Below are 20,966 nucleotides of genomic sequence, written 5' to 3'. Positions count from 1 at the left end.
GCTTAAGGTGGGTATACCACAAGAGAAATTATATTTACTAATATGATTTATCTTTGGGTTTGTAATCTGAGTGATGAATAAGACAAGGTTCCAGTGATTCCCATACCACAAGTCAATGCTTTTCCCAACAACCTCTCCACAGTCTAAATACAATCATCACACTAGAATAAAACAGTAATTAACCCTTTTTCTAGTACTATGTAAGTAGATAGTAAATCCAACCAGAATATTACATTGGAAAAGTACAGTAGTGAAGTATAATAGAAACTTGCAGTTTTCTTATTTTATATCAAGCAATGCCAAAAAAACACTAGGTATGGCTTGTTAACTAGGGCACCAACATACTCATATGGATAGTGTCGCGGTCTCCTCCTCCTGGCTCTCCGGCGGGGCTTATTTGCTTGCTCCCAAGCGTTGCAGGCCCTCCTCACCTGATAACACGACTGCAACTACTGACTTCCGCTGTATTCCTAGTGGCTCTGACAATCCTTCAATATGGTTATTGGCAAGCCTTTCAAAATATGCCTGAATCCTTAACAAGGCTTATCACTCTGGCACGTAACCTGTTCCAGATCCACCCAAGGAAGGAAATAACAGTTTTGCCCCTCCCCCACAGGGCATGGGTTAATAAAACAGATCACAACAACCAAGAATAGTTCAGTAATAGTTCCAGCTTATTTTTCTCTCTCAGTATTGTGCAGTACTCCTTTTTCTATAGTCCTATAACAGAAAAAAAACTGCAACCTGGAACCTCTTTATCCAAATGTCTGCTGTCTGGCTTCCATCCTAGCCACGACAGCCCAGTTTGGGGATCCAGCACAACTCGCCCCTTCTCCCCTACAGCTGTGCTATAAGTAATGGTGCACCTCTCCCCCACAGTCAGCACCTTCTTTAGTTAGTGCCTTTTTGGAGAAACCGGTGAGACAAACCCTTTCCCCAACAGGTTTCTTTTTCTCAGTTCAGTGTCACATTCCGTTTGCACTTACTCTGTCTCCATGCTGGATACAGAAGAGTCCTCTGTAGGCAACTCCCAGTCCATTTCCTCCTCCTCTCCTGAGCAACTGCTCTCCTCCGTTTCATCCCCGCTCAGGGACACACCCTCTCCTTCCCACAGCATGGACTCAGCTGACTCTAATTCTCCCAGATCACCTTCGGCATCCACCTCAGCCTCCTTCTGGTCAGGAGCCTTCCACTGCCGCTCTGGAATTCTGGGTATTGTAGTCCATACTGGTTGTCTCAACGCCCCCTGCTGTTTCCCCTTGGTATAGTTGGACAACTGCTTAGTGGGGACCCGCTTAATATCCTGCCGGGATAGGAGCTTGTTGCTCTTCTCCTTACAATAGTAAAAAAAAGAAAATGGAATGCTAATAGAGAAAGGTGGAGGGGGAGAAGGCAGTGAAGGACACAACTTTCAAAAATTGTCTTGACCCCAGATACTCAAAAAAATATGGGGGGGGGGGGGCTAGATCTATCCCAATGTCACCAGTTTGTAAAGGGTACACCCTGTCCCAAACACAAAATTGTATAAAAAAAAATTAATGAAAAATGAAGAAGTCCCTCTTGATGGTAGAGCTGGCTAGATGACAAACCAAATAGTGTGTGAAAGGTATGCAGTGTGTGAAAGGTATGCAGTGTGTGAAAGGTCTTTCTCTCCCGGGGAGCTTCCCCAAATGGTTTACTTGGTACCAAACAGAGAGCCTGGTCTGGTTTCAGTCTCTTACAGAAAGACCACAGTCTATCAGCTTCTCTTTCCCAGAGCTCCTTCATGTGGCTGTACCTGCCAGCTAGGGTTTATGCTTGATTTTGGCTGAAAGGCTGAAGCAGTTAAGATGAGATACTGAATTTTTGACAAAATGCAAGGAAATAAACTTCCCTCCTCTGCTAAGATATTCTCTGTGGAGTTTAAATTACTTAACTCAGTCTCTTAGGAGGGTGAACCAGCCATGTGCTCCTGGGCCTAGATATCTCTGGAAAGGAAGTATTTCAGTCTTTTAGCTCCTAGCTCCTTTGTCACTTGTTGGGATTGTATGTGGAGCTCAGCTATGAAGCAAGAACAGCTGTCTGTCATTCTATTTCCTCAGCGCGCAGACTTAGTGTCTCTCCTTTTCAATAATTAGTTCTCTGGAGAAGAATTGATTGCAGGGCTGCCAGATGCACACTTCTCTTCCTTGCTCCTGGCTCCAACTCCTGGCCATCTCTGCCTCTCATACAAACAGAGACAGCCAGCCAAATTGTGCCTTTTCTACCTTAAATGATCTCCCAGCATTCCTTTGGCTTCCTCCTCTGCTGGCTGTTTAGTGCTGTTCTCTGGGCAGACTAAAAAGTACAGCCCTTTTTCCAACTTGTTAACACTTTGAGTGCTGGATGCTGGTTCTTGCAGAATATTTGTCATTCACAGGAGAGCACACAGGGTTTTTTTTAAATGTATTTTTTATATTCCTTCACTTTGACTGTGGCGGCTTGCAGTCTCTGCAGGGTTGAAAAACCCTTTTGGATAGGTTAAAAAAGACATCACTCAAATCCACACACAGCTTGGTCCACATTGTAAGGCTCCAACACATGATATGCTTGTGGGGCAGGAATCTGTTTTTGTAATTTGCTACACGTGTAAATAAATGCACCTTCATCTAAAATGTCTTTCTATCAGAGGGTTTCTTTTTTGTATTGCCTGCTGATGTCTGGTGATGTATCTCCTGCAATTTCTCAGGACTCAGGTTGCATGCTTCCTCCTCCTCCTCCTCCTATTTATCTAGATGATCATCTAGTCCTTCTGCAGGAGACAGGCCTCTAGCTTTGGCCAGGTTATAAAGCATACAGCAGGCTAGAAAGATTTCACAGATCATAAGGGGGTCATAGAGAAAGCATCCCCCAGATACGTCCAGGCATTGGAAATGCTTTTTGAGTAGACCAAAGGTATTCTCGATGATTGTCTTGGTCTGCTAATGGGCCCTGTTGTAGTAGCCTCTGCAGTGGTTTGTGGGTTAGATAGCGTGATCATAAACCAGGTTTTAAATGGATATCCTCTATCACCTGTAGGAGAGAACACAGAGAAGAGCAGAGTTAGATATCCTTTAGTGTTGGGCTATGGGATAGTTTCTTGGTCAAGGTAGGAGCTGTCTTCCAGGGCCATTATTGTAAGTCTACCTAGACACAAGGGAGACTAAAAGAAGAGATTAGCAGCAGTGGGTAATGGTAAGTACATTCCTACCAAGAAGACAGCTCTAGGTGATGTGGCCTTCCTGGAAGTAGTCATGAATTCCTGACTGCAAGAGAATGTAGGCATCATGACTATATCCCACAAACCTGGACACAATGTCTGACATGATGACTTTGGTATCACATACCACTTGCACATTGAGGATGTGAAAGCCCTTGCAGTTGTGGTAGATGGCCTTGACTCCCCCCTGGTTCCTTTATAGGGATGTGAGTGCAATTGATAGCCCCCAAATGCAATCAGGATTTGTTCTATACATATGGAGATGGCAGCTGGCTTATTCCATCCATGACCCCTAGAGATATCTGGAAGGTGTCAGGAACCAAATAAATCATGGCATTAGTGATCTTGATGTGTACTGGAAGGTGTGTTCCGTGCAGGTTGAAGGGTGCAAGCCTGGCTCTAACTGTTGTCCTAAGTATGGTATGGTTTCCTTGTTAAATCTGAACCTGTGCAAGACTTGCTCCTCTGGCAGAACCAAAAACGGTGCCCTAGACCTGTATATTCTTTGTAAGGCTTACTGTTACGCTTGGGCTCCGGTCAGGAGTCGTGAACACCACCCAGCAGGGTGGCTCCAGGTGGAGAGAGACAGGAAGCTAGAAACAGTGTCAGGTTCCAGGCTGGGTCAGGGCAGGCAGCAAGTATCAGAGTCTGGGTTCAGGCTGGGTTAGGGCAGGCGGCAAGTAGCAGTGTCTAAGTACAGGCTGGGTCAGGGCAGGCAGCAGAAGCAGTGTCTAAGTACAGGCTGGGTCAGGGCAGGCGGCAGTCAGCAGTGTCTGGGTCCAGGCTGGGTCAGGGCACAGTAAGCAGGGCAAGGCAGGTCAGAAGGCCCGTAGGCCACACACACACACACAGAAGGCCCGTAGGCCACACACCAATAGCGGGGCAAGGCAGGTCAGAAGGCCCGTAGGCCACACACATACACACAGAAGGCCCGTAGGCCACACACCATAAGCGGGGCAAGGCAGGTCAGAAGGCCCGTAGGCCACACACATACACACAGAAGGCCCGTAGGCCACACACCATAAGTGGGGCAAGGCAGGTCAGAAGGCCCGTAGGCCACACACATACACACAGAAGGCCCATAGGCCACACACCATAAGCGGGGCAAGGCAGGTCAGAAGGCCCGTAGGCCACACACACACAGACAGAAGGCCTGTAGGCCACACACCGTAAGCAGAGCAGGCAGGTCAGAAGGCCCGTAGGCCACACATACACAGAAGGCCCGTAGGCCACACACCGTAGTCAGGGCAAGCAGGTCAGAAGGCCCGTAGGCCACACATACACAGAAGGCCCGTAGGCCACACACCGTAAGCAGAGCAGGCAGGTCAGAAGGCCCGTAGGCCAGGTAAGAAAAGCGAGGAAGAAGGCCCGAAGGCCGCGCAGGGCAAGGAAAGGCCCGAAGGCTGCGCAGGGCTAGAGCAGGGAGCCCAGGTGAGCTCGATGCCGAAGCACCGAGGGAACTGTCAGGCAGGGTTATAAGGGCCAACCCAGAACATAGAGTGGACAGGGGAGATGGCCTGGGCCTGTCAGGAGAGCCAGCACTAGAGGGACCCCTGGTGGTGAGGCGGTTGCACTGCAGCCAAAACTGTAACACTTACCTACTCCTACTCCTCCTCTGTTCTCTCTCCTTTTTCAACTGTTTGATATTAGCTCATAAGCCTATTAGAGTCATTTTGAATATGAATTCTTCAGTATTCACTGCCACCCTTTAATATAACATAGTCTGTCCCAGTTAACCCCCAGTATAGCCCTGTCTGTTCCAGATACCCCTGCTGCCTAGTCCACTCACCAGGAGAAGCCAGCCTTCCAAACACCAAGTGGCTAAATGGCATGAAAATTTTAAAAAGTTCTGCATAAATGAGCAGTAATAAATGTACTCACGTAGTTTTGATGACATACGTTCCTTTTAAAGTAGATCATTATGCATGTTCATGCTAACCATATCCCTAACACGCCATCTTTTGTTATGTGCAAATTTATTCATGTTTGCTCATATATATGCTTATAGTACAAATTTATAAAATACAGATTACACACGGATGCACCATATACTTCCATATATGCAGGGTTTTGTGTGTGTGTGAACTTTTGAAAATCCACCTGATAGGTCTTATTGAATAATTCTGAAACAATTAACTTCAGCATCAAAAGCAATTAATAAAGATAAGATCCGAGTTGGCCTAATATTCTCCACCACAGCCGGTAATAGAGCAATATGAAAGCAAGTGTAAAAAGACCATGAACATGATGAGGTCTATACTCAGCAGCATTGGGAGCAGTTAAGGTGTCTGGGTAAAGTTATCTAGACCAGTGTACTCAGATATTCAGCAGAACATAGCTGGTTATGTGTTCCCGCTGAATATACCCAGATAAAGTCCATGTTATAAGGATACAGTTATCCGGGTAACTTGAGGTCTGCTCTCCAGAATGACCAAACTTACCTAGCTTAGCCAAATAACCCTGAATATCAGTGTTATCCAGATAAGTTAGCCCCACTCTGGAATGCCCCAGAATACCTCCATTCTACCCGGGTAAGTTTATTTCTGCTAAAGACTTACCTGAATAACTTAGCAATAGTCAGTGCGACAGGAAATACAAATCCTGCGGTTTGTCCAAATAAGTCCAAACTTAGCCTTACAAAACCACCTTGAATAAGGGCCTCTATCTATTTAATAGAACAGTCTAAGGAATTCCATAATTTGGGGGCAGTACAATAAAAGACCCTATTAAAAGTTCCAACCAGTTTTATCTCAGTAGCAGAGAAATTACACAAAAAAATTCTGCTTTAAAGATCTTAAACACCTAATTGTTTCATCCATTCAATTCATTCAAATATTTAGGCGCTACGTTGTGAAGAACTTTAGAGACCAGTGATAAGACCTTAAATCAACCCTTAAACTTGTGTGCTCTCATTCCTGCAGCCTAGCCACCAGCTTCTCCTTCCAGTAAGCCAGGGTGTTGGACTGGAATGTGAAACTCTCATTCACCCATGGGTCACACAGTGTGGCCAGCATGTAAGATTCCAGCTGGGTAAGAAGACTGAGCTAATTTTCTAATTGCAACTGAAAACAGGCAATGAGCACCAGCTATTTTTGTGTCATTCCCTGCTCCTGCAAGAAGCACTTCCCCTCCAGGAAGTTGACCGTGGGGATGATCTCATCCAGGGTAGCTGTTGTTGAACTTAGCACCTCTGTGGCATCTTTGAAAAACTTCATGATGTTCCCTGACACACCAAGGGGTCCATCCAAACCTGTGCTGGCATCCACAGAAAGCACACGAAGGAATGACTGTTGCTCTCACTAACCTCTGCATCATGAGATAGGTGAAATTAAATTACACCTGGTGCCCACGTCCTGGAGAAGGTAGTACAGGTATTCCTCCACTGCTTCCTGCTTCTACTGTAGCTGCTGCCCATCCCTCATTCTCCAGTTTAAATGCCCTGCTATTTTTCTTCACATCTCTCTATCATATCCTGCAGGACAAAGCTGCTGTCTTCCTTGCCCCCTGCCCCAAGAGCATCCCTTAGTGCCAAGTGTAGCAAGTGTGCAAAGCATCAGATCATCTTGTAGCCCCCATTAACTATTGACCTAATCATGATGTTGCCACTGTTTCTACAAAAGAAAAACAGGAATATTCCTGTGTTTCTGGTCTAGCTAGTCCATCATCATCTCCCTGATTGCCTCTAAAATATGGCCCAAGGTATGGTTCTGGTCCATCGCCTGGGTGTGTAGCATAGCCCACCTGTGCCCTGCTGGGGCACCCGCACTAGAGCTGCTGCCTGCACCAGCCTCATCCAGCTGCCAACAGTGTGTCATCACGGAGATGTAGGCATGCGTATTGTTCTGCCTTATCCAGATGTCAGTTTGCCAGTTGTGCTTACATCCAAGCATGGCACTGCATGTAGAGGGTGGGGATCATGAGCCTATTAAAAGTTGTTCTGGGGGACACTTTGTAATTGGGAGCAAATGGATTGCCACTTAAATCTCATGTCCTCAACCATTTGCAGAAGCTGCTCATCCAAGGCAATTATTTCTCTGATGCACCCCCATTTTCTCCCCTGCGGCTTTCAATGACAAGGGCATGGGCATGAGGGTTCCTGGCCTACAACCTCACCATTGAAACAGCTGAAAAGGTCAGCTTGGGAGATGGACGTCCCCTTTCCTGGCCCAGTATCTTTTCTCTACTGATGGCCTTCCAACAGTGAAGACATTCAACAAATTGCTGATCCTCCATAGCACTAAAGTGTCCCCACCCCTGTGATTTTTTGCAGGATCCTTTCTGAATCTTTGGATACTATTACTGGGGCTAGGGTTGATGGTAGATGAGGATGAAAAAGGTCAGGGGCATCTGTCATGCTTTCAACTACCTGCTGTTCTTACCATCCATAGTTATAGTACCAGACTTTCAATATCTTCTTCCTCTAAATCTTTAAATCCCAAACATGATTCATCTGAATCAGTAGATTCTTGAAAACTCTGCTCTAGGCAGTGGTCAGAATCCTGTGTTTACTTTGGCTGATGATTTACTAATACCCCACCCCTCACTGATTCTGCCTCCTTCTACACCTGTACCTCACCAACAGTATAGATGAGAGGTGGTGGCTTCAGATCCTGCTTCTGAAGGGCATGGCTATGCCGCTGAACATCCACGTACAAAGCAATACTTAGAGGTAAGGGTTATCCAACTATCCGGGTCATTCATCAAACCGCGATGTGCATCACGGCGCTACGATGCAAATTAGGGGAAGGGGAGGAGTGTGGGCAGGGTTTGGGTGGGTTATGTCCCGGCAGCACTGCAGGAAATAACTACACCTTTTCCTGTGGCGCTATGGGTGCGAAACTGTGCGGCCTGGCCGCAGCCAAAGCAGGAAAAAATGCACCGCCACGATGCGACTGGCTGCACAGTTCCCCCCCCCCCCCCCCACACACACACTTTTTTTCACACAGTTCATCATTGTGCTATAACTATAGCAAAATGATGAATCTAGGCCCAAGTCTAGACATGTTCAATAGCAGGTCTAGACTTAGCTGGTTAACTTATTTGGCTAAGTAGCGCCTCACTGATCTACCTATTGCCCACTCACATTTTTTCCAGCTAAAAGATATGGGGAATATTTTAAAACCTGTGCGCACGGCCTACATTTGTGCCGCTACCCGGCGCGCACAAAGGTACGCCCGATTTTATAACATGCGCATGCAGCCACGTGCATGCTATAAAATCCGGAGCCAGCGCGCACAAGGGGGTGCACACTTGTGCACCTTGCGCGCGCCGAGCCCTAGGGGAGCCCCAATGGCTTTCCCCGTTCCCTCTGAGGCCGCTCTGAAATCGGAGCGGCCTCGGAGGGAACTTTCCTTCTGCCCCCCATCTTCCCCTCCATTCCCCTAACTAATCCGCCCACAGCCCTACCTAAATCCCTCCCACCTATATTTTGTTATTTACGCCTCTTGTGCGCGCCGGCCGGCTCCCGGTGCGTGATCCCCCGGCACGGCCGCTGTGCCGGAGACCTCGGTCCTGCCCCCGCCCCACCCCTTTCACAAAGCTCCGGGACATACGCACGTCCCGGGGCCTGCATGCATCACCAGGCCTATGCAAAATAGGCTCGGCGCACACAGGAGCGGTTATGCGCGTAAATCCTGAGGATTTTACGCCCGTAACCCTTTTAAAATCCACCCCTATCTGAATAAGCAACTTATCTGGCTATCTAGTGGCCACTGAGTTTACCCAGTTATCTCCCGTTTGAATATCAGGCCCAATGTAATTTAGGTAATTGACTCTTGATAGTGACTCCCACCCTAAAATCCACCAGAATTTTCATTTTATCTGAGATGCTTTCTTCTATCCTTTAAGTGAAAGATTTTACACTAGTAATTAGGTAAACTTAAAACTTAATGTATAAGTGATTCCAAACAGGAGTTAATCTAAACACCAACAATAGGGCGATATTCAGTGCTGCTTAGCTAAATTAGGACTTATCCTACTAAGTAGCGGTGACTGAATATCCGGCCCTGCTGAATGGCTGCCATTTAGTCAGCAAAGTGGTGAGCAGGATGAGGGCATTATGGGGAGCAGCCTACTTAGCCTATCTGGCTAACTCAGATATTCAGAGTTAGCCAGATAACTTATATGGCTAAGTCTGGTTTGCCCATAGGGCTGTCCTAAAATTAGTTGGATATATTTATCCAGCTAATTTTGATAGCTGGATATATTCAGTGGCATAGCCACACCATTGAATTTATAGGCCAAATTAGCTGGATACGTTTATCTGGCTAACTATCTAAGCTGTACAACTGCTGAATGTTGACCTCAAAGTGTTTTTTTATTTATTTTATTTATTATTTTATTTAAAGTCTCTTATATACCGATAGCCGTTCGCACATCGCATCAGTTCACAAAGAACAAAAAACTTTTGGGCAGCGCCCTTACATATAACCGATAACAATACAGATAACAGGGGGAGTAGGCAATGCAAATTAATAGATCAATAAATAGTGAAAACTATAAAAATAAACATACATAACAACAATACACTAGTCCACTTTGCCATGTTTTCTACCATAGTGCTTTATTCTTTTCAGTTGATAAAATCAACAAAACACTTTCTGACAGATATTTTTCTAAGACCTGATTGAGAGTGAATTGACCTGCAAAAGCAAAAAGAAACCTTTAGCATAGAGAAGAGTCAACATTCAAAGAAATGCCATATTCATGTAGATTTTGCTTTTTCCAATCTGGGACAAAGAACAGAAGGTACGAGTGTTGCAGAAATAACATCTGACTCCACCTGACTTCCGTGAAAGACAAGTCATGGTGCATAACAGAAATCAAAATAATAAAGACTTTTTAGAAATTAATAAAGTGATAAACAGTGGATTAATCTTTCTGAAAACAGATAGTAGCCTAGTTGAATAGGTTCACAGTTCAAACAAAGGTTTCTCTGAAGTAGGAACAGGTAAAAGATGGATGGTTTGTTAAACATTGCCAGCATACTTTACTAGTGCCATTCAGCGGTCATAGCTAATGGTAACAAGGGCATTGTGTAGCAAACCCATTTGCTAATTTCAGCCAACTTAATGCTATTTCTTATCTTTGTTAGTCTTCCAAAGATTAAGGTGGTTTCTATCTTTTGAATGCATTGCACTCCTTCATGAAAACATTCCTGAAGTTCTGATGTCTTAAATACACACTTGTAATGACTTTATAGTAGCAAAAGAGGCTCTCTAAAGATCCAGCTTGGTGAAGTGACTTGCATAGCTTCTTTCCAGCTGTAGTTTCTAAAAGGTGATAATGGTAATATTTTATTTGACTTGGCTCACCAAATACTTCTGAAGAAATGTGCAATGTATTTCTTAAGGAAATATATCTCGTGGCTAGTCTATACCAAATGCAATTAATTTACCTCAGTTCATGTTACTTGTATGAACTCTGCTATTGAAAACAGCAAGCATAATCATTTTGTTAAATGAATCTCATTCTAGTTTACCAAAATATCTGCCTTATTTCCAAGGATCAATCCAAACTATTAAAATTATGTGCAAAAAATTGATTTTCTTCTTTTTTCAGGGCTAATACTACTGACATAGATAGATAGATAGATAGATAGATAGTATGTCACTTCTAGAGTACTATTATCAGTTGAGAAATTTTTTTTCTTGTAGAGTTTCTATACCTTCATTTGCAAATGTTACAAAAGTTTTTCAAAGTTTGATCACATCAAAATTTTCAAAAGAACAAGGGCCTAGATTCATTAAAATGCTATAATGTTTGCATTAGGGGTGTGCATTCGTTTTGAACGCATATGTAAAACGCAACTTTTTTTTTTTAACTTAAAAAAAGTGATGATGCGCAACGCATCGCGATTTTCAACTTATTCAACATAGCTACGTTGAATACGTTGAACCTAAATAAACACTTAAACCCCCCATCCTCCTGACCCCCCAAGACTTACCAAAACTCCCTGGTGGTCCAGCGGGGAGTCAGGAAGCCATCGCTGTATTCCTTTGCGAGGAGCACGTGACGTCCGCGTCACGTCGGCGTGACGCGGACGTCACGTGTTTCTCCGCGCCTTCGCTCCGGGACCCCCGGTGGACCCAACCGGAACTTTTGGCCAGCTTGGGGGGGTCAGCCGACGTGACGCCGACGTCACGTGCTCCTCGCAAAGGAATACAGGGATGGCTTCCTGACTCCCCGCTGGACCACCAGGGAGTTTTGGTAAGTCTTGGGGGGGGATTAAGGAGGGTGAGGGGTTTAAATTTTTATTTAGGGAACCGGTGAACGTATGGACAGACCCTCAACTTATGGAATTCTCCATATGTCCATATTGAACGAAATCGACCCCCACCTTCAACTTATCAACTTATCAACGCAAACTTTTTGTCTGCACATCCCTAGTTTGCATGGATAATGCCTGTGATAAGAAAAAGGGGCATGGAGAGAGAGAGAGAGAGAGTAGTCAATAATTTATATCACTATAAGAGGGCCAGCTAGTGACTTGAGGTGAAGTTTTGATGGTGGTGTAGGGTTTTGGGGCCAGTTTTACAGGCAGAGTAAGACCTACAAACAGCACAGTACACCTCAGTGAATATTTGACATAATTTGGAGTGAGAAAAGTCTGGCCCCAAAACCCTACTCCTCCACCAAAACCTCACCTTGAGTTAGTAGCTGGCCCTCCCATAGCAGAATATAAATAATTGACTACTATGGGTGCTACCTAGGGTCTCTCTCTCTTGCTCTCTCTCTCTCTCTCTCATCTTTAAATGCATTTGCACTGCATTGAATATTATGGCATTAACACCCTAGCAAACTTTGGGGAATAATCTTGAAGATTTGCAATGGCCATCATTTTTCCAATTCTCTACTAAATGAACAAAAAAAGATGCATTATGCCCACATTTATATAACTGAATATGATAAATACCATGATGCTGTTTCTCCTCAGTAGATCAGTTCATGTAATTCAATTTACAAACACATTCTCAATAAATAATACATTTCATATCCATGTGTTGCAGAAAATTGTGTCTATAATTCTTACAAAGTTAAAGTCTTGGATACCCAATAAAAGTGCTTTGTGCATATGGCACCAGTAATATACAGAATCATTAAGCAAATCAATTAAAACCTTGTCAGTTTAAGCCATGACATATGATATTCTTTTACAAATGAGATGGTATTTTTCCTACTTTATTTTCTCCAGTTTTTCAAAGACAAGATGGCAATGAGATAATGTATGTTAGGGTTGTGGACCCTTGGGCCGGCTGAGATGGTGGATGTTATGCTGTGGAGACCCACAGAAAGTGTCACAGCCGGCAGACGGCACTGAAGAGACTCTGGCAGAGGCTTCACCACTGGAAGCCCGAGTTCCCCCTAGGAGGAGCCTGTAGGAACCCGGGCCTCTTGGACTTAGGCGGGACCCTATGCAACCAAGGATCCGGGCAGCGGCCGAAGAGGTGGAAGATGAGGATGGCTGGACCCAGGAAGCTGGAGAGACTTCACCTTCGGAAGCCCGCAGCTCCCCTGGGAGGAGCCCGTGAGAGCCCGAGCCGCTGGGACTTAGGAGAATCCTCTGGGCCAGCGAGTACCGGATACCTGAGGTGGAGGAAGAGCCGAAGTCGGAGTCCAAGAACGAAGCCGAGTCAGAAGCCAGGAGTCAGAGGTCTAAACTGAAGCCAGGTAGAAAGCTGAAGGCAGAGTCATGGGACGGAGCCGGGTCGGAAGCCAGAGATTAGAAGTCAAATCCAAAACCAGGAGCGGAAGCTGGAGATGTAGTCAGAAGACGAAGCCAGGTCGGAAGCCAGGGGTCAGAAGACAAATCCAAAACCAGGATCGGAAGCTGAAGATGTGGTCAGAAGACGAAGCCGGGTCGGAAGCCAGGAGACAGCAGAGACAATCCAGGGATCAACGTAGCAACTAGAGACTCAGGGGAACCGAGTGAACCTCGTTGTAAGGTGAGGGTTTGGTCCCAGCTGCAGGGTGATATACCCTGCAGCGTCTGATGTCATCCTAGGGGCTGTCCCCCGTTTAAATCTGGAGCCGCTGCGCGCGCGCACGCCTAGGGGGCGGGGCCAGCGATGGGGAATCGGCGGCGTCTCCCTCGCAGAGGGGATGCCGCGGCAGGCTGCGATACAGGCCTAGACGGCCTGGGAAGAGTCCGTGCGGGCCGGGCCGGCCCCAAGGTAGGAGGAGGACTGGGGCACGGCCCAGTCCCGTAACATATAAGGAATATTGCCATTTGTTTCTCGATTTGGTAGGGCTCTTAATAATCCAGTCTACAGTTATAATCCATTTAATCCTGTTCCCTCCTCTGACTCCATGCAACCTTATGTAAAATCAGTCACTAGAAACTCCTTCATGCAGTTACATATGCTACGCCACCTCCATCCATTTCTCAATCCTGAGGACATTCACAGTCTTTAATATATTCATCTATGGACTATTGTGACATTTTATATGTTGGACGTCCAATTTATGTACGTAGATCTCGTCAGATAATCCAGAATACTACAGCATGATTCCTTACACTTACCAGATTACAAGACTTTATCACCCCTGTTATTTTCACTTCACTGGCTTCCCATTTACTGGCGAGTCTGCTATAAAATGGCTTTCACTATTCAAAACCTTCTTAATAACATTAAATCACCCTGGATTTACTCTATCGTAAAGATTAATACTCCTGTTCAAAATCTCCATTTCACCAATCAGAATTTACTCGATGTCCTTTCTCCCAAATCTGCTCGATTGTCTGAAACTTGCGAATGTGCCTTTTCCAAAGAGGGTTCACTTTATTGGAACTCATTACCACTTACTATCTATACCATCAATAACCCTACATTTTTCAAGCATGCACTAGAAACTTATTTGTTCAAGCAAGCATTTAACACCTCAGATTAAATGTAGCTCTTCGCCCCAGCAGAACTATTTGTCTCAGCCCTGCACCTTGCTGATACTATTCCATCTGTATCAGATTTTGTAATTAACTTTGCTTTTATTTTGATTTGAGTATGTTTTTATTTACTATGTTCTGTATGTTATTGTGTAACCTGCCTCAAGCTATTCAGAGGGGTGGGAGAGAAATATTTTTAAATAAATAAATAAATACCTTTCATACCTTTCCTTCTTCTCCTTCCAGACTTTCCAGGCTGGATATTATTTGAGGGTATAGATCACTCATCTATGGCATATAATGGTACAGCCTCCAGGATGGAGCCATCATCTGCCTCTTCTGATTTCTGTCCCTCTGAGGCAGTGGTGTGTCTGGAAGTTTAACCTGCTCTCTGGAAAGCTGTTAAACTTGGACAGATATAGAGATAATTAAGTTGCACTATTGGAGAACATTCATCCCTTTTGATTCCATCAGAAAAGTCAGGCTCCTCTATAGAAAGACCCCTACCCTGCAAATCCCCATCCCTAAAATATGGTAGTGCCCCACCCTTCCCAACCTTCCTAAAAGTGCATGGTCCTAGTTTGCCCTAACTCTTCCCAAATGATCCCACACCCACTAGACCTATAACATCCTACAGGTCAATAGACAGTTTGAGATGTGTAGGACAACCATAAAAAGGAATGTTTGTGGACTCATATCTATGTTCCTAATTAAGAATATAAGAAAACAAATGCTATATTGGGTCAGACCAAAGTACATCAGTTCCAGCATCCTATCTCTGACAGTGGCCAGTCAAGGTCACAAGTACCTATAAGATCATAAATAATAGGTCCAGTCCTAGGAGCACAAGATGGCGCCGGCCGTCCATTGCTCCTACCATGTGTCAGGGGCCAACCAATTGCACCAGTAGCCCCTGTGACATAGTAAGGGCAAAGGCTATCAGCGCCATTTTTAATACCGGCAGCCGACGGCCCGAGTGCAGGAGATCACTCCAGGACCTCCGCTGGACCACCAGATACTTTTGGCAAGTCTTGGGGGGGGGGTCAGGAGGGTGGGGGGTTGTAGTTAATACAATTTAAAGGGTTGGGATGGAGGTTTTTTCATCTTTAATGAGAAACGAATACCATATGTAACTAATGGACGAATCGGGGTCCCCGAAAACGGATGCAACGGATTTGGGTCCCGACGAATATGAATTCTGAATCGGACGAATCCGTCCCTGCTGCACATCCCTAGCTTCTAGACCTTTTTTAAAGCCAGCTATGCTAACTGCTTTCATCATATCCTCTAGCAACAAATTCCACAGTTTAACTAAGCGCTGACTGAAAGAATACTTTCTCCAATTTATTTTAAAAGTGTTAGCTTCATTAAGGGTTCCTTAGTCCTAGTATTATTGGAAAGGGTAAGTAACCAATCTCTGTTTACCCATTCCACCCTACATTTTTTTTATAGATCTCTCCTCTCAGCCATCTATTCTCAGTCTTTTCCCATTGGGGAATTATTCCATCTCCTTTATTATTTTGGTCACCCTTCTCTGTACTCTTCTAAGTTAAGCTATATTGGGCCCAATATTAGTGCTAGCTGTGTAAGTAACTTACCCAGATATGACTTATCCAGCTAAGATGCAGTCAAGGCACTAATTAGCAGGATAAGTTAAATACAGCTAACCCCTAGATTCATCAAAATGCTATAATAAATCATGCGCTAAGAAAAACGGTGGGCCGGATTTTAAATGCCCTGTGCGCACCGGCGTGCCTATTTTGCACAGGCCGCCGGCGCGCACAGAGCCCCGGGACGCGCGTAAGTCCCGGGGCTTTGTAAAAGGGGCATGTCGGGGGCGTGTCCTAAATGACGCTGCGTTTCGGGGGCGTGACATGGCGTTGCGGGGGCGGGCCCGGGGGCGTGGCACCGGCCCAGGGGCGTGGTGGTCGAGGCCTCCGGACCAGCCCCTGGGTCGGGTGATGGCGTGCCAGCAGCCCGCTGGCGTGCGCAGATTTACGTCTGCTTTTAGCAGGCGTAAATCGTACAACAAAGGTAAGGGGGGGGTTAGATAGGGCCGGGGGGGGGGTTAGGTAGGGGAAGGGAGGGGAAGGTGGGGGGTGGGCGAAGGAAAGTTCCCTCCGAGGCCGCTCCGAAATTGGAACGGCCTCGGAGGGAACAGGCAGCGCGCGCTGGGCTCGGCGCACGCAGGTTGCACAAATGTGCACCCCCTTGCGCGCGCCGACCCCGGATTTTATAAGATACGCGCGGCTACGCGCATATCTTATAAAATCCAGCGTACTTTTGTTTGCGCCTGGTGCGCAAACAAAAGTACGTGCTCGCACAAAATTATAAAATCTACCCCAGTGTGTTTATGGAAATTTTAGAATTACCTCACCACATGGTAACATAGTGCTTTGCATTGGTAGTATAGCAGTAAACTTTTTGTGCACTGTGTGTGTGGGGGGGGGGGGGGGGGGGGGGAGAGTGAGAGAGAGAGAGTGGAAATTGTTATAAAGTATAAAATCACAAAACATTTAGACAGACATGGTTTGATGGGAGACAGCCAGCATGGATATACCCAAAGGAACTATTGACTTACAAATCTACTTCATTTTTTTGAAGGGGTGAATAAATATGTGGACAAAGGTGAACTGGGAGATATGGTGTATTTGGATTTTCAGAAGGCATTCAACAAAGCCCCACATGAGAAGTTCTAAGAAAACTAAAAAGTCATGGGTTAGGAGGTGATGTGCTTCTGTGGATTGCAAGTTGGTTAAAAGACAGGAAACAGAAAGTAGAAATAAATGGTCAGATTTCACAGTGGAAAAAGGTAAACAGTGGAGTACCTCAAGGATCTGTACTTGCACTGGTGCTTTTTAATATATTTATAAATGATCTAGAAAGGGGTACAACAAGTGAGGTAATGAAATCTGCGGATGACACAAAATTATGCAGATTAGATAAATCTCAAGCGGATTGTGATAAATTGCAGGAGGACCTTGTGAAACTGGAAGATTGGGTGCCCAAATGACAGATGGAATTTAACATGGATAAGTGCAAAGTGATGCATATAGGGAAAAATAACCCATGCTGTAATTACACAATGTTTGGTTCTATCTTAGGAGTTACCACTCAGGAAAGAGATCTAGGCATCATAGTGGATAATGCATTGAAATCGTCAGCCCAGTGTGCTGTGGTGATCAAAAAAGCAAACAGAATGTTAGGAATTATTAAGAAGGGAATGGAAAATAAAACGGAGGATGTCATAATGCTTCTGTATTACTCCATGGTGAGACCACACCTTGAATACTGTGTGCAGTTCTGGTCACTGCATCTCAAAAAGGATATAGCTACACTGGGGAAAGTGCAGAGAAGGGCAACCAAAATGATAAGGTGCATGGAACGGCTGCCCTATGAGGAAAGACTAAAGAAGTTAAGACTGTTCAGTTTGGAGAAGAGATGACTGAGGAGGATATGATTAAAGTCTACAAAATTATGAAAGGACTTGAACAAGTTAATATAAATCAGTTATTTACTCTCTGAGATAATAGAAGGACCAGGGGACACTCCATGATGTCAGCAAGTAGCTCATTTAAAAAAATTGAAGAAAATTATTTTTCACTCAGTGCATAGTTAAGCTTTGGAAGTCATTGGTTGGATATTTGCAATACTGGGGTTGAACTGAGAGAGAGAGAGAGAGAGAGAGGAGAGAGAGCAAGAGAGAGAACCTATCTATAAGGCCTACATAGTAGTCAAGTATTTATATCTCTATAGGAGGGCCATTTCATAGCTCGAGTTGAGGTATTGGTGGTGGTTTAGGTTTTGGGGGCCAGTTTTTCACGCAGAGTGAGATGTACAAACAGGACAGTACACCTTGGTGAAGATTTGATGTTATTTGGAGTGAGGACATTTCTACTATGTTCTCTCACCCTAGCTTGATGGACTCTATAATAGGGTACCATCAAGCTAGGGCAAGATAACATAGTGCAAAATTTCATCTTTGTGAGACTTTCCTCACTCCAAATGATGTCAAATCTTCACCATAGTGTACTGTGCTGTTCGTACATCTCACTGCATGAAAAACTGGTCCCTAAACCGCCACCAACTCCTCACCGCGAGCTATGAGATAGCCCTCCTATAGAGATATGTTCTCTCTCTCTCTCTCTCTTTCTCTCTGTTGTGGTCCCGACCGCCTCCCCCATGTTCGGGGTCGGGTCCGCTTACCTCCACTCCGGCCCGCAAGAAGACACTTCGAGATCCCAGTCCGGTGGGCCGCATGGTCGCGGTCCCACCACGTGGAGAACGCCATAAGCTCCGCCCCTCTCTTTGCCTCTTGCGCGCACGAGGAAGGCCCTTATGTGCATCCAGCACTCGGAAGTACGGGACAGCCCCCTGTCTGACGTCATACCCCAGGCCCGCATATAACCAGCGTCCAGACTCCTAGCAGACGCCTTGCAACGAGGTTCCTTAAATGCTAGTTGCCTTCCCGTCTCTGCTGGTTGCTGGTTCCTGGTTCCGGGTTCTCTTGTGCTGTTCCCGTTCCTGCTTCAGCAACCTTCTTGATTGTCTTCCTGGTTCTCGATCCCGGTCTGCTTCAGAACTCTGCCTGCCTACCGCCTGCCTCGATCCCGGCCTGCCTCGGACTTCTGCCTGCCTGCCGCCTGCCTTGACCCGGTCTGCTTCAGAACTCTGCCCGCTCACCGTCAGCCACAACTCTGGCCAGTTCCTGATCTCTGCTTGCTGGCTGCCGGCCTTGTCCTGGGCCCGCTTCCGAACTCTGCTTACCTTTTCCTGTCTTGACCTTGCCCAGTTCCTGTACACTGTTGCCCGTCGCCTGACTGCCACGGGCCTGCTTCTGGACTATCTTGCTAACCCCCACTCTCACCTTGGGCCTGCTTCGGCCACCTCCTCTGCGGTCCTACTCCAGCTTAAGTCCCAAGGGCCCGGATCCCTACGGACTCCTCCCGGGGGGATTCTGGGTCCCGGGTGAAGCCTGTTGCCAGACCCATTGACTCCGCCTCCCGGTCTGCCTTAGGAACCCTCCTGGCAGCCCGGCCAAAGGGTCCACTGTAACACCTCCGCAGTAACCGTAACACTCTCATGGCCACTATTATAAATTGTATCATGGCTGTTTTGGTCATATTGCACAGCTTAACATCAGGAAAAAAGGTGTAGTTATTTCTGGTGTTAAAACTGCGATAGCACCCTGCATTTTCATAAACTCCTCCCTAATCTCGCTTCTTCCCAAAATTTGCATTTGCGCCATGCACGACCGTTATTATCACATGCGTTAACGCATTTTGATGAATGACCCTGTAAGTTAGATAGCTCTATGGCTGATCTAATTTATTCAGTTTCCTTAACCAGATAAGAATGAATATAGCTACTTATTCAGTTACGTTAACCGGATAAGTAGTGCTGCCCAGATTCGCCCACTGCCTGCCCACAAATTGGCTGGCTAAAAGATAGCCAGATAAGTGACCTATCCGGCTATCTAGTGGCTGCTGATTTTAAGCAGACCACTAGAAAGCCAGATAAGTCTTACTTATCCAGCTATCCAGCACTAAATGCACTTTCATTATTGGTCCCATCATATTGGGAAGGTAGGTTAGGACGTTTCCTCCCAGTCTGCTATGTAAAGTGCACTATCCTAGCACTTTACATAGGTATTACTGCAGAGTGTGATAACTTTTTCACACTAAGTGCCACAATTGTTGCTATTCCTACAAGAGAGAGAGAGAGAGAGAGAGAGACTAGCTATAAAGCCCTTCTAGTAGTTTGGTATTTATATCGCTATAGGAGGCCCACCTAGTTACTAGAGGTGAGGTTTAGGTAGTAGTGTAGGGTTAGGGACCACTTTGACATTCAGAGTGAAATGTATGATCAGAACAGTATACTCTTGTGAAGATTTGATGACCTCTGGAGTGAGGAAACTAGCTAGGTTGAGAGAACATTGTACAAATCTCATCCTTGTGTGAGTTTCCTCACTCCAAAGGTCATCAAATCTTCACAAGAGTATACTGTTCTGATCATACATTTCACTCTGAATGTCAAAGTGGCCCCTAACCCCTACACTACTACCTAAACCTCACCTCGAGTAACTAGGTGGGCCTCCTATAGCGATATAAATACCTAACTACTAGAAGGGCTTTATAGCTAGTCTCTCTCTCTCTCTCTCTCTTACTGCGTTATGGTGCTTTTTGCATGTGAAAAGGCAATAACGCAGCTTGGAAAATAACCCCATTGGTTTGCAGTAGCACAATGATTTCCCTTGTTACAATTTCTTCCTCAATCTGTGCAGGAAAGTCAAATCACCAGCCAGAGGAAATCCTACCCTCCAGGGTTGGAAAAATAGCATCCTCAGGTGAGCAGGGTGTCCTTTTGATAGACAGCTCCACCCCTTCCAACTGGCAAGGATATGATAGAGGACTACCAAATCATGAAAGAACTTGAAAATATTAATGTAAATCTGTAATTTACTTGCTCAGATAATAGAAGGACTAGGAGGCACTCCATGAAGTTAGCAAGTAGCTCATTTAAAATAAATCAAAGAAAATTATTTTTCACTCAGCACATAGTTAAGCTCTGGAATTCATTGCTAGAGGATGTGGTTATGGGAGTTAGTGTAACTGGGTTTAAAAAAGGTTTGGATAAGTTCCTAGAGGAAAAATCCATAAACTGCTATTAATTAATAAGCAGTAGTAGCTTGAGATCTATTTAATGTTTGGGTACTTGCCAGGTACTTGTGACTTGGATTGGCCACTGTTGGAAACAGGATGCTGGATAGAGATGTGAATCGTGTGATCGATCGTCTTAACGATCGATTTTGGCTGGGGGGGGGGGGAGGGAATCAGATCGTCGTGGTTTTGTTTTTTTTTAAAATCG

Source organism: Rhinatrema bivittatum, chromosome 3 (assembly GCF_901001135.1).
Source record: "Rhinatrema bivittatum chromosome 3, aRhiBiv1.1, whole genome shotgun sequence".
NCBI lineage: Eukaryota > Metazoa > Chordata > Amphibia > Gymnophiona > Rhinatrematidae > Rhinatrema > Rhinatrema bivittatum.
The sequence above is the reverse complement of the archived record's forward strand: the minus strand, read 5'-3'. Positions refer to the sequence as shown.